A 13358-nucleotide genomic window follows, 5' to 3' on the forward strand; every position below is an offset into this window, starting at 1 on the left:
AACCAACTTAAGGTCTCCTGGCCTGACCAGCTGACATGTGCCCAAAACCCCTTTAAAACCAGCAAACCAGATCAGCCTTACAAGAAACCAGCTAAAACATGTAAGCTGTGCTTTTACATTTTTAGCACACTTTATTAGCCACAGGCATCCTATATCATTTATTTTCTCTCATTGAGATATATATGGGATATATTCCTTTACTGGATATGCAATCCCACAATGCATTGCAAAATAAATTAATTAATATATAGTTTGTATATTTATGTATTAATATTTGATTAATCAATTAAAAATGAATCAGATACACACATTTTTAACTAATTAATTGTATATATTCAATTGATTATATACATTTGAAAATACATATATTTAATCGAAATAAAATAAATATTATATTTAGTCATATCAGAATCAGAAAGAGATTTATTGCCAGGTATGTTTACACATACGAGGAATTTGTTTTGGTAACATAAGCTTCCACAGCACAAGCAGATTACAGTGACAAGACACAGATAGTAAAAATAGAAGAAGTAAACAGAAAATAATAATATACAACAAATATTTAAAAAATACAGAATATACAAAATATACAATAGATGGTGATCTATTAGTATGACATACTGCTTATGCTACTTATGAATGAATGAATGAATGAATGAATGAATGAATGGAGATACTGCCTAATGCTATATGTAAAGCATATCTAATCTGTCACTTATGAGGTTATGATGCTGACTTAGAAGGCTGAATACTATGTTTTGGAAAACATCCTCTCTATCTCTTTGTGTTTTTCTGAATGGGAATCATCATCATCTCACCATAACCTCCCAACATTTTCCTTCCATGGGCCAGATGCATAAACTGCTTAGACTAGTCTTAAAAAGTTAGTCATCTAATTTTTTTTTTCTTCAAGACTGGTCATAACATTTTAAAATTCAATTACAAAAAGGTCTTATTGGAATCTCAGAAGTACGACCAATTACCTCTTGTCCACTGCTAGTATAGTGAAACTAGTTATTAAGTCTTAAAGGGGTCATCGGATGCCCATTTTCGATATGTTGATATGATTCTTTAGGGTCTTAATGAAAAGTCTATAACATACTTTGTTTAAAATTTCTCAATGGTAGTGTAAAAAAGACCCTTTTTACCCTGTCAAAATTAGCTCTGTTTTCAGCAAGCCATTCTAGTCCATGTCGCTTTAAATGCTAATGAGCTCTGCTGACCCCGCCCCTCTCTTCCGTGAGGTGACGAGCAGACTGTAAACTTCAGTTCCGAAACTTGCTAACTAGCACATTATTAGGAAAGGCTATTTGCAAAGATTCATAAAAAACCCTTATACTCACTTCTACTGTAGATGAAGCTCAATCACGAATGATTCGCGCGAACATAGACACGTTTAGGCAGATCGGCGATCGGCGCATTCCCTTCAAAACCAAAGTAACGTTAATCCTCTGCGTCTTCAGCGGCTCAGATGTCGGGAGTAAATGACGACTGCTATATTCATTATTACATCCAACAACAAAACACCTCAATCGCTTAATCGGAGACGTTCTTGCGACACAATGGCGGACTGATGACAGCTCACTCAGGGCGGGTCTTAAGGTAAGACGGCCTTGTCAATCAACTATCATGGGAGGGGCCTGTGCAGAACTACGTCACTCTGACAGGAATCTCAGAACAGCCGGATTTGAGAAAGGGGATTTTAAAATAGGGATTTTTATCATTATAGGACGGATGTGTACACACACTTCCAACACACATTTATGTTCAAACAACAACAAAAGTGAATTTTACATTCAATGACCCCTTTAAAAGTCTTAACTAGTTCCTGGTCTTAAAATAGTGGCTATGTTTATGCAACTAGCCCCAGGTCTTTGTTGGATATATATTCTTCATTTAGCTTTATTCTCTTTCTTTGTTCCCCCTCCTTTCATGTAGATATTTCCATTTGGCCCAAAGCTCAGAGGAACGGCTCTAACCACCCGCAGTGGCCGCGAGAGCCCAGCCTTTCTTCCATTCCAGCAAACCAGCAGGGAGAAAGTGAGGGAGGATGAATAGGCATGGGGTCACGTCCCCCGATTGGACCCTCCATTCATCACGGGTGTCAGGATTGGCTGGCGCGGACGTCGAGAGCTGCCCGTCAATCTGGAGAGAGAGCGTCTGAAAGGGCAGATTTCTATCTCCTTTCATGCGTTAAAAATTCACTGTGGTTATCCTCAGGAGATACAGCCATAGACACAGACTAGATGAGATCGATACGGCCATTTAAAGAGAGAGTGTCAGTATCCCTGAAGAAGGAGGACGACATATACAAACACTGACAAATGATGCCAGCCACTCCATTTAGGCTACACACAACAGCCAACACGATCAGGAAGCGCTCTCGCTAATTACGCCTAATTGGGTTTTAATTGGGAAATGCTGAATTGCTTGCTTCAGATTTTAAATGCTCTCTGGATTTAAAAGCCCACAAGGGTTTCGTAACAACAATATGGTTTACTGAATCACACAGTCTCACAAGACAAACATACCTTCATTTTCAAGTGCACCACCGAAATATCATTAAATGGCCATTTTAACATTCGTTCAATGGATTTCTTGAAGTCCCGAATATTTTTGGGATGTTGTGATATTTTTGAAGGATGCAGAAGATGGAAGTACCTAGAATATAATCAGATACAGTCAAAAATAAATGTACTTGATTATTTTGTTCATAACGTAAATGTAAAAATCCAACCAAATCATGTAAAAAATAAATAAATAATCCAGCTTAAGTGCTATTGTGAAACAAAATGTTAAGGATGCACATTAAGCAATAATTGATTGCTTAATGTATGTATTTTGTGCTTCTCGTACCCTATATAATATATATAATTTACAGTTAACTAGAAATAGTAAAAATGCACAAGTGCATAATAAATGTACTAAAACGTCCTTAAACTACAATGAAAATCAATACTGACCGTATAAAATATAAAAGCTAATTAAAAAATATGAATAAACACCATAATAGAATATAAAGAATAAAACAGTTAAACATTGGCAATTCAAGCTTAAAAGGATATTTCACTAAAAAAAGAAATATTCTGTCATCATTTCTCATCCTCAAGTTGTTCCAAACCTGTATGAGTTTGTTTCTTCTGTTGAACATAAAAGACGACAATTTGAAGAATTATCAACCAAAATAGTTGCTGGTAGCCATTGACTTTCATAGTACGGGGGAAAAAAATAGTATGGAAGTCAATGGGGACCAGCAACTGTTTGGTTGCCAACATTCTTGGTTCCTAATTCCTAACTGACAAACAGAAAGTCTGGGCTCAAAGAAAATCAGAGACAAATATGGAGAGAGAGCGAGAGAGAGAGAGAGAGAAATGAGAGTTCTTTGTATTTTGTGAAATAAATAGATTTAGGAATGTCAAGGCCAGCAAAATATAAGACTCACCTGTGACGTCTTTTAGCTACACTTACACCAGCACAGTTAAAAATAAAAAATAATAAAAAACAAGCTGTTCTACAAATAAAAGATGTTTTTTTTATTTTTACATCAGTTAGTCTTCCCAGCAGGGTCATGCAAATTTAAAAACTTCTGAAATATTCATGAGCCTATGTATCCATCCATCCATTTATCCATCTATGTATCTAACCATCCAGCCATCCATCCTTAAAACAAAGTCCCTAAATTTTGAAATTTCGCAAATTCAACACACTTTTATTTTCTAGCTAAAACTGACACTTATTGCAGTTACATACATTTCAGTCCATTATTTCTGATTCAATTGAATTTGGAATTTAAAAGACATTCAATCAATTCTGAATTGAGTGCAATCCTGTCACCCAGATACATTCTGCCTGACATACATCAATCATTGTGCTCCACACCAGCAGAAAGAGACAGCAGCCTAGAAGATTGGGAAATATAATGCGCACGTGTGGAAAAGAACCACGATGAGATCAGGACTTTTATCCGTTTCCTCGTGCTTTGGCAGCTTGCATCAGACATCCTGACACAGCTGCTCTGGATCATGACAGTCCAATCACATCACTGACCCGGGTTCACTTCATCTCTCCTGCTCTCTTCTGTCTTCCTTTCTGCTCTCTCACCCCTTTGGAATCACTTTCATTTCAGAAAACCCAAGGAAACGCTCCGTGTGAATGAGGTGCGTAATATAAGGTTATAAGTCAGTAATGATGGAACAGCATTCATCTCAACAGTCCTTGAGCGGTTGTTGTTTTCAGTCACGTTTGCGTTCAGGACCCGGAAGGGTTTTGTGCAAATCAAGGGAGGAATATTCAATGGAAGTGAAGTGAAATATATTTGTAAATGAACGATGCAGCTATTAAACGCTGCTCGAGGTCAAAAGTTTGATTTCTTTTTTCTCACAATAAGCACAAAGTGTTTGTGTGTTTGAAGGGAAAGAGAAAGAAAGACAGAAAGAAAGATGTCAGACTACTTACAGGTAAACTAGACAGATGAAGTAGCAGTTTTAACCGAGATAAACATCTTCAAGAGGCTTTCTCAGTGTCCACAGATCAGTATCTGATGTGGAAGTTCAGTCTCAGGTAAGCTGTCATGGGTCGTCTGATGAACAGCACACAGAAACAGCAAGAGGCTCCCTGAAACGGCACGCTGAAACCTGATTTACCGACGTTACACAATATTTGGTAAGTTTACACATTCTGAGCATTTCTGAGGAGGAACTAGTCACTGCATTTGACAAAGTTTGCAAGGCTGAGTCTCTGAAAGCTATTTGAGTTCTGCTTGAGACACGCTGAGACTTTGCAGCATGTAAATGAGATATTCATGAGCCAAGGTTGGGTCCAATTCAGAATTTAAAGGGGTCATGAACTGAGAAATCAAGAAATCAAATGACATGTAAGAGGTCACTGTGCTATAAAAACATCCTGTAAGTTTCAGAACTCAAAACTTTCCCATTAGTCTAAAAACAGCTTATATTGAAGCCACTCGGCCAAAACGACGGGTTGTGGAATGTGCCGCTCTATGATGTAATAGTGTTGATAAACCCCGCCTCCACAGGAGAATATCAACGCCTGCTTCTACATCACTGCCTGTTTAGCCACGCCCACCGATTCTACATCACTGCCTGTTTAGCCCCGCCCACAGATTCACGCATGTAGTGTAAATAACGAGAGAGGCAAACACAGGGCTACACAGAAATCAAATGATAAAGATGCTCGAAGACAACAAGACCAGCATAGCAATCCCAGTCTTTGCATAGCCTTCCTTCTTATCCCAACATTAGGAAAGAGTGGATGAACTTTATTTTTAATGAAGTTTCAGACCACGTCAGTAAGAACTTGGTCCTTTGTTATCTTCATTTTACCGTTGAATAGTTTACAAAGAAGGCACAATTTGACGCAGGATTTTCAGAAAGACCTGTCTATCTATCTATCTATCTATCTATAATTTACTATATACACTGTAAATACACACACGGCAGATTAATTTTAACAGTAAAAATGCTGCGTTAAAAACTTGTTAATTGGCTAATGGTAAATAATCTTACTATATATGGTCAAAACTGTAATAGATACAGTAAAATTTACAATACAATTTGAAAACACATTTGGAATTGAAAAAGAACATGTCATCTAATAATTTACAGTAAAAAAAAAAAAGTGAAACTGAAACGTGAAACAGATTAATTATTTTATTTTATTTTTTTATATTGCTGCCATATGCTACCATATTTTTTACGGTAAAGTCCTGGCAACCACATCTGCCATTAGACTGCAAATTCCACAGTTTTGTTTGTTTATAGTATATCTTTGCTATTGAAAAGCTTCATATCATTGCTTTAAAAGGGTTTCATAAAGTGATGAAACTTCCCCTATTCTACATCATGTGATGGGACAGACATTCACAGCACCTTTCTCAGATCCTCCACCATTCCTCCTCCAGTTGAGAACTCACAGGTTAGTGAGAATAAAGCACCCTTAGCGCAGCACTAGTACCTTTCTTCATCTGGCTATTACCTCCAATTTACAGAAACAGGCCTCATGCACCATCTAGCTGAACTGATTTCATCCCCTCCTGTCTTTTACACTTAGTGCCTAATTGCTCCGCTCATGAGCTCCCGACTCAAGCCAACCTGCAGTTAGCATAGCTGTCCAGCCAATAACACCGCAGCCCGCCTCTCATTAATACCGAGTCCACGGAGAGGTGCACGACCATGCTAAAACTTCCACTTTCCACATCTTTCAGTGGTCCGTAGGCAAGGGAAAAACAACTTAATGAGTCTTAACCGAGCACCCAGCAGGACCATTTATAACCGTTATACAAGACGCTGCTTTCTGCTGTTAGCGATCGCGTTCTCGCTAATTTACTGCAGACGAGGAGAGGTCATTTATCTACTTTTAAGTCTCTGCAAATATGAATCAGCCCACCTTTTATACTCCCATCTGAGGGTTGGTATCTTGTGTGGGCTGATGTACGAGGCGCGAAATAAGCTTAGAATTCGTTCTGTGAATCAATCAGCATAGCCTTTGTTTTCTTTGAAAAGTGGTGTGGTGGCAATTTGAAAAAATAAATAAAAAGGGCTTGTGTGCAGAAAGGGAGTGTTTAATGTTAAGTTACAAGAAAAAAGAGAAGAATATCCAACAAGACTCTGTGAAACAAACACTTTGCAACTTTCTTGTTGCACAGAGAGCAAGAAAGCGAAGAACTGCAAAAGTTGTGACAGCTGATTCTTTTCATCAAGTCAGATGATTTGAATAAATGAATCAGTTAAAAAAATCCAGAATCATTGATTAAATCATTGATCACTGATGCATTGAGACAACACTCAAAAATGTGGAAAAACCAGATGGCTTGTTGCTGGTTCAATGTGGTCTCAAAAACATTGTCTTCAGGTTTGTTCTCAATAAATTCATTGGAAGAAGTAAAAACAGACATAAATGAGTCAATTAAAGCAATAAGCCCCGTGAAGCCGTGGTTTACAGTGAATGTATAACAGCTAAGGGGCATTGTTAGGCACGACGTGGAGTGCCTACAACCCCCTTAGCTGTTATAAATTCACTGTAAACCACGGCTTCACAGGGCTTATTGCATATGAAATAATTTCGTTAAAGTTTTCTTTTTTCATTTATTTATTTATTTTTATTTTATGGTTTGTTTGTTTTAGTTTTACTTAATCAAAATAACCCTGTACAGAGCTGTATAATTATTGTGGGTAGCAGCTCAGGTCATTTGATTTTGAGAAAATTTGATGAGAAATTTTTGACATATTAAGATCATATCAAACGTTGTGACATCTGATTCAATGATTTGGGAGAGATCTCAAAAATGTTCACATACTGAAATTAATAGTTGATATTTATTTCTCTGTTTCTGTACAATTTGAATTTGAATCAGTACAAACAAATAAAGAGCATTTTCAAAAGCATCACTTAAATATAAACACATGAAATACTACTACTACTTTGTGTGGGGTTGTCAAGTTTATTCTCATCTCACAAATCATTCTCACCCATAAACTGCATTCTCTCCATTCATGACTAACCAACCAAGACACACAGAGAGAACGAGAGAAAGCAGCAGAATTATAGACTTCCTTATGTCTTCAGTTCCCTCTTTCCATCTCTCTCCACCTTCACTTCACCGTTCAGTTTCCCTAAGCATCTCTTCTGCATCATTATCTGCTTTTGGCATCTCTTTTCTCTCACCCTCGCTCTCTCTCCATCTGTCTCTCTCTCTCTCTAAGAGAGAAGTCACAGTTGTCATGTGTGCCGTCTGGATCGATATGGAATCAGTGCTGTCAGCTCTTTTGTGTGTGAACAGTGACTGCCGGTTGTCCACAGCTGTGACACACAGTCTTATCAGTATCACTCCATTCACACTCTTACCAATATAAGAGCACATCTCAAACGTCACAAAACCTGGCATGTGCAGAGCCGTCGGAAATTCAGAGTAAGATGTTCTGAATGGAGAATGTTACCCTGATGGAAAAACCAGGTCAGTCTGGTTTTGCACCAGGTGAGATAGACTGATGCTGGTCTGTTGTGGTCTAATGTAACCCCTCTCCCTCGGGTCCCCATCGCCACACCTCGTTCTCGTTCCGAGTGGGTCTCGAACCCGGGTCTCCGGCATGGGAGGCGGACGCACTAACACAATTAAAGCAATAAGCCCCGTGAAGCCGTGGTTTACAGTGAATGTATAACAGCTAAGGGGCATTGTTAGGCACGACGTGGAGTGCCTACAACCCCCTTAGCTGTTATAAATTCACTGTAAACCACGGCTTCACAGGGCTTATTGCTTTTATAAAACGGCTATTCCATATACGTAGTAAGGTTTCACAAAACAAAACAGAGCAAATAAAGTGTAATGATATAAATAAAAACATTATTATTCCGCTAAACAATGTAGTTCCTCAGAAACAGTTGTGGTTGCAACAAAGTGGTTGCCGAGCAACACACAAATGTAAACAAAGGTGTATGTTTGTAGAGTAATTTACAACAGCTTCAAACTTGGCTCAACCAATCAGAATCAAGGACTGGAACTATCCGTTTTATAAATTCCATTCAGTAATAGTACAGAACCGTGAAATTATTGTGGAGAGCAGCTCAGATCATCTGACCTTGGGAGAATTTGACGAGAAACAATTGAGTCTGATTTTTAAAAAATCAAATCAGATTGTTTGTTTAAATGAATCAGTAAAATAAAATCATTGATTTCAGAGACATCACTCAAAAATAACAGAACAGAACTTACCCTGATGGAAAAACCAGGACCAGTTGCTGGTCCAACATGGTCTTACAGGCTGGTCTGCGAGGTAGAAATCAACTTTTTCTCAGGTTTTTCGCCAGAAATCCTTGTAAGAAATAAAAACAGACCCAAACGAGTCAATAGTTGTCATACAGTAACAGAGTCATTTTTAGCATCATTGAGATTTCTTCTTCTTCTTCTTCTTCTTAGGCCCGTTGCTCTTTCTTGGAGCACAGGTCATCGACGACTGCCCTCCAGCGTTATCATTGCGATTTAATAAATTAATAATTATAGTTTTTATTAATAGAAGAATCTTATTTTTTTTTCCATTTTCATTTTCATTTTAGTTAAAGTTTTAGTAATTCATTTCAGTAATTTAGCTTTTGTCATTCTTATTATCATTGTTTTTTTAAATACATACATATATATATAATATCGTTCATCAGCTGGAGAAAAATCGTTTTGAAAGTGATTCCAACGATATCGTTTCTCTTTGTCTTTATCGTTATAGTTGTGGTGTGGACTCTGCTATTCTTTAATATTGACAACGATTTTTAGAACTATATCTTTATAGTTATCGTTCTTGCTGTGAATGGGCCTTAACATTTCTTCTACTTACACAATTCATTCTATCCTAAAAATCTACTAGCATTCAAAAGTTTGGGGTCTGTAACAGTTTTAAATGTTTTAGAAAATGTCATTTATTTGATCATAACTATAGTAAACAATGTAATATTGTGAAACATTACTATTTAAAACAAGTGTTTTCTATTTGATTATATTTTTATGATGTTTTATGATGTTTTTGGTGTACAATAAATTGGTCCTGTCTGCATCCATGAAACAATCAGTCAGAACAGCTTGCAAATGCAAGGTGCAACTGCATAGTAACATCCTGGGAATCACCTAAAAAAAACGTAGCAACAGGAGAGCAAGCTGTTAAACCCATTTAAAATACTGCTAACATTACTCCAAAGACCCTGGCAAAAACATAAAACATACAAACACCAGCTTAGCAATGTCCTAGCAACAGCACAGCAACCATTCAAAATACTCAATCGACTGCATAGCAACCCAGCAACATGGTTTAGCAGCAACATGCTAAAACCGTTCAAAATACTACTAAAAATTACTCCAAAGGCACTAGAACCACATAGCAACATGCTGGCAAAAACCGGGAACACTCTAGCAATGGCATAGTACCATGCTAAAAGTCACTCAAAACACCTTAGCAACTGCATAACAACGCCTTAGCAACAGCACGACAACCATTCAAAATACTCTATCGACTGCATAACACTATGCTAAAAATTACATATCAACATGTTCAAAGTCACTCACAACACCTTAGCAACCACACAGCAACCATTCAAAATACTCAATCAACTGCATCCCTGTTGAAAAAACCAGCATATGCTGGTTAGATATGTTTTGACGCTGGGATGCTGGTTTAAGCTGGTCCTTTGCTGGTTTATGCTGGTCCTTTGCTGGTTTAAACTAGTCCTTTGTTGTTTTATGCAGGTCCTTTGCTGGTTTATGCTGGTCCTTTTGCTGGTTTATGCTGGTCATGTGCTGGCAAAGGACCAGCATAAACCAGCAAAGGACCAGCTTAAACCAGCATCCCAGCGTCAAAACATACCTAAGCAGCATATGCTGTTTTTTTCAACAGGGATAGCAGCATGACACAGAAAACCCTAACAACTGCACAGCAACGCACTTGCAAAAACCTGGAATACTCTAGCAACATGCTAAAAGTCACTCAAAACACCTTAGCAACTGCATAGCGATGCCTTAGCAACAGCACAGCAAACCTTCAGAATTATCCATCAACTGCATAGCAACATGCTAAAAATGACTCAATGACTCAAAAAACCCCAGAAACTTCGAGGAACACATCCCACAATAACCTAGTAACAGAAATTAGTCCTTTTAATCGGAAAGGACAGTAAAGTAAAAGTGAACAATACATGTTGTGGATTTATCTATCTAGCATCTAGATTTTCCAACAGGAAATGAATGTAGAGTTGAACTATATCAAACTAAATGCTTTCATAAGAGGAGAGTGAAACATCCAGAAGGCTGAGAGATGGAGAGCCGTACAATACTGAGCTGGAGCGGGTTTGAAGGAGAAAGGTAATATGTGGATCAGGGTATTCCTGTCAGCGTTTTAGCAGCAGGGCTAATTTTGGGGAGCTGAAGTTCTCCTCTTGCGTCTGTTGGACAGACCTGATTAATGCTGCTTTTCATCATTAAAGCCAGCGACAGATCCAGGACAGACACACTCAGCTCTCTTTCCCTTTCTACTCCACTTACTCCTCTTCTTCTGTGCTGTCTTTAATTAGCAGTGTCTGCTAACGCCTGCATGACTATTACAGTTAGAAAAATCACTAACCTTAAGTTTCCAACTTGGAAAAATTCCCCAGACGCACACTGGCATAGGAACTCCAGTCACATAGGCTATGTACACACTGCAGCTAAATTTGGTTGTTAATGCACCTTTTAATGCTTCTTAATGTTCTGTTTAAAGACTTTTGATCCTATCCACCTTCCATATTAAGGACATATTTAAACACACATCAAATGGTACATTTTGACTCCTTAGTTGCCAGATGTTCCTAGAAATACCAACAACAAATAACAGAAAACCCCAAATTAGCTCAAATCCAAACACATTATCTTGGATAATAATAAGAATAAGCCACAATCCTAAAATATAGCCACTTGCACCGGACTACTTTATTAACTGGATCGACCCAAAGACGCTTGATAAGTTTCGCTTATAAAAAGTGGACATGGCAACCATTCAACAGCATGCTCTGCAAAGCAGCCTTCTAAACATAAAACACGACGGCTCTATCGACGTTGGTTTAGTTAAAATCGCTGAACATAACAACCCTTTGTTTGCTGTAACATTACTTTGGATATAAAAAAAGCGGATACCAAATGTGCGAGATGCCAGAACATTGCTATGGTTACCATGGTGTCAAACATCACAATTTCGAGAGCAAGTTCTGTTTCGTACACACACAAAATGATAATTTAGGGAATTCACTCCTGTATTTAAATGCATTTGTCACTCCTAAAACTTTACAGTGTGTACATGGCCATAGATAGACTAGAAGTGGCTAGGCTGGTCAGCAGCCACCCTAGCAACCGCATAGCAACATGCTAAATATCGCACTAAACACCCTAGCAACTAGCCACATCAGGATAATGTGTCTGTGTGCATGACTTATGATTATTAATCTGTGGTGTCTCATACTCAGTCTGCCCTTATACCGCATAGCACAAACCAAACCTCCTGTTAATGTTGTTGAATTAACCCATAGTCCCTAATTAACATCCCACTCTCTCCCTCTCGCCTTTATGTGCATAATATCCTCTAACGATTATTCTGCTCCTGCGCTGGGTTCAGGAATCTCTGAATTGAAATTACATACTTTCAAGGATCTAATGATAATGAATTTGCATTTCACAGCTGGTTATTAGAGCAGTTTGCTAAGTCAAGTATCTCTATTACCGTTGCTCACACTTGAGGTTAGTGATCTGAACAAACCTGGAAGTGTAAATATCAAACTTTAACACAAAACTTTCACTCATCCGGCAACATTTGTGCTTCAGACATGATGTTGAGTAGAGTTGTGTTACTAAACGATTATGATGTTTCCCAGTGTACAATAAATCAGAGTTTTGGGCCTGTCTGTATTCAAACAACCAATCAGAACACAATAGCATAGCAACATCCTGGGAATCATCCCATTAAAAATCAGCTGAATAGCAACATGCAAAAAGTCACTCAAAACACCTGCATAGTAATAACGCCCTGGCAACCTCCCACAACACCTTGCCATCAGTGAGTTTTGCACCACTCAGTTTTCTTCAGAAAAATGTACAAATCTAGTTGAGTGTGTGTGTGTGTGTGTGTGTGTGTGTGTTACGCAGAGAGCAACTCTTAATGACTAAAGCTGATTATATGAACATTAATGACAGTCACAACACTCCTAACAGTCATTCAGTCTGTCTGAACACACAACAGAAAACAGCGACACACAGCTGGGAGCATCTGAACCATCTGCTGCTGCCTGTGTTATCAACTGCTTTCCATGGGTTTTCACACCCAAATCAAACCTTGATCTCCTAGACAAAACCAAAACCATTTTCAGGCTCAAAATAATTATATATTAAAGGGGTCATATGATGCGATTTCAATTTTTCCTTTCTCTTTGGAGTGTTACAAGCTCTTGGTGCATAAAGAAGATCTGTAAAGTTGCAAAGACTAAAGTCTCAAATCCAAAGAGATATTCTTTATAAAAGTTAAGAGTCAGCCACGCCTACCTAAAACGGCTCGTTCTAACACGCCCCCACATGTCTACGTCACGGGGTGGGAAGATTTGCATAACGCCGCCCAAATGTTCACGCAAACAAAGAAGGCGTAACTTTTATTCTCGCTGTAATATTGTTGCCGCCGCCGACATGTCGTGAAGATGCTGTGTGTTTCGTTGTGAAAGCGAAACTACTTTGTTTGGTCTTCCAAAAGAGGACGATATCCGCTTCGTCATGCCTGGAGCTGATCCGTGCTGGTCGCTGAGGAAATACATCAACTTCGCACTGTGGATTGCCGGATCGGCTTTCACCG

Source organism: Sinocyclocheilus anshuiensis, unplaced genomic scaffold, assembly GCF_001515605.1.
Source record: "Sinocyclocheilus anshuiensis isolate Anshui unplaced genomic scaffold, SAMN03320099.WGS_v1.1 scaffold62, whole genome shotgun sequence".
NCBI lineage: Eukaryota > Metazoa > Chordata > Actinopteri > Cypriniformes > Cyprinidae > Sinocyclocheilus > Sinocyclocheilus anshuiensis.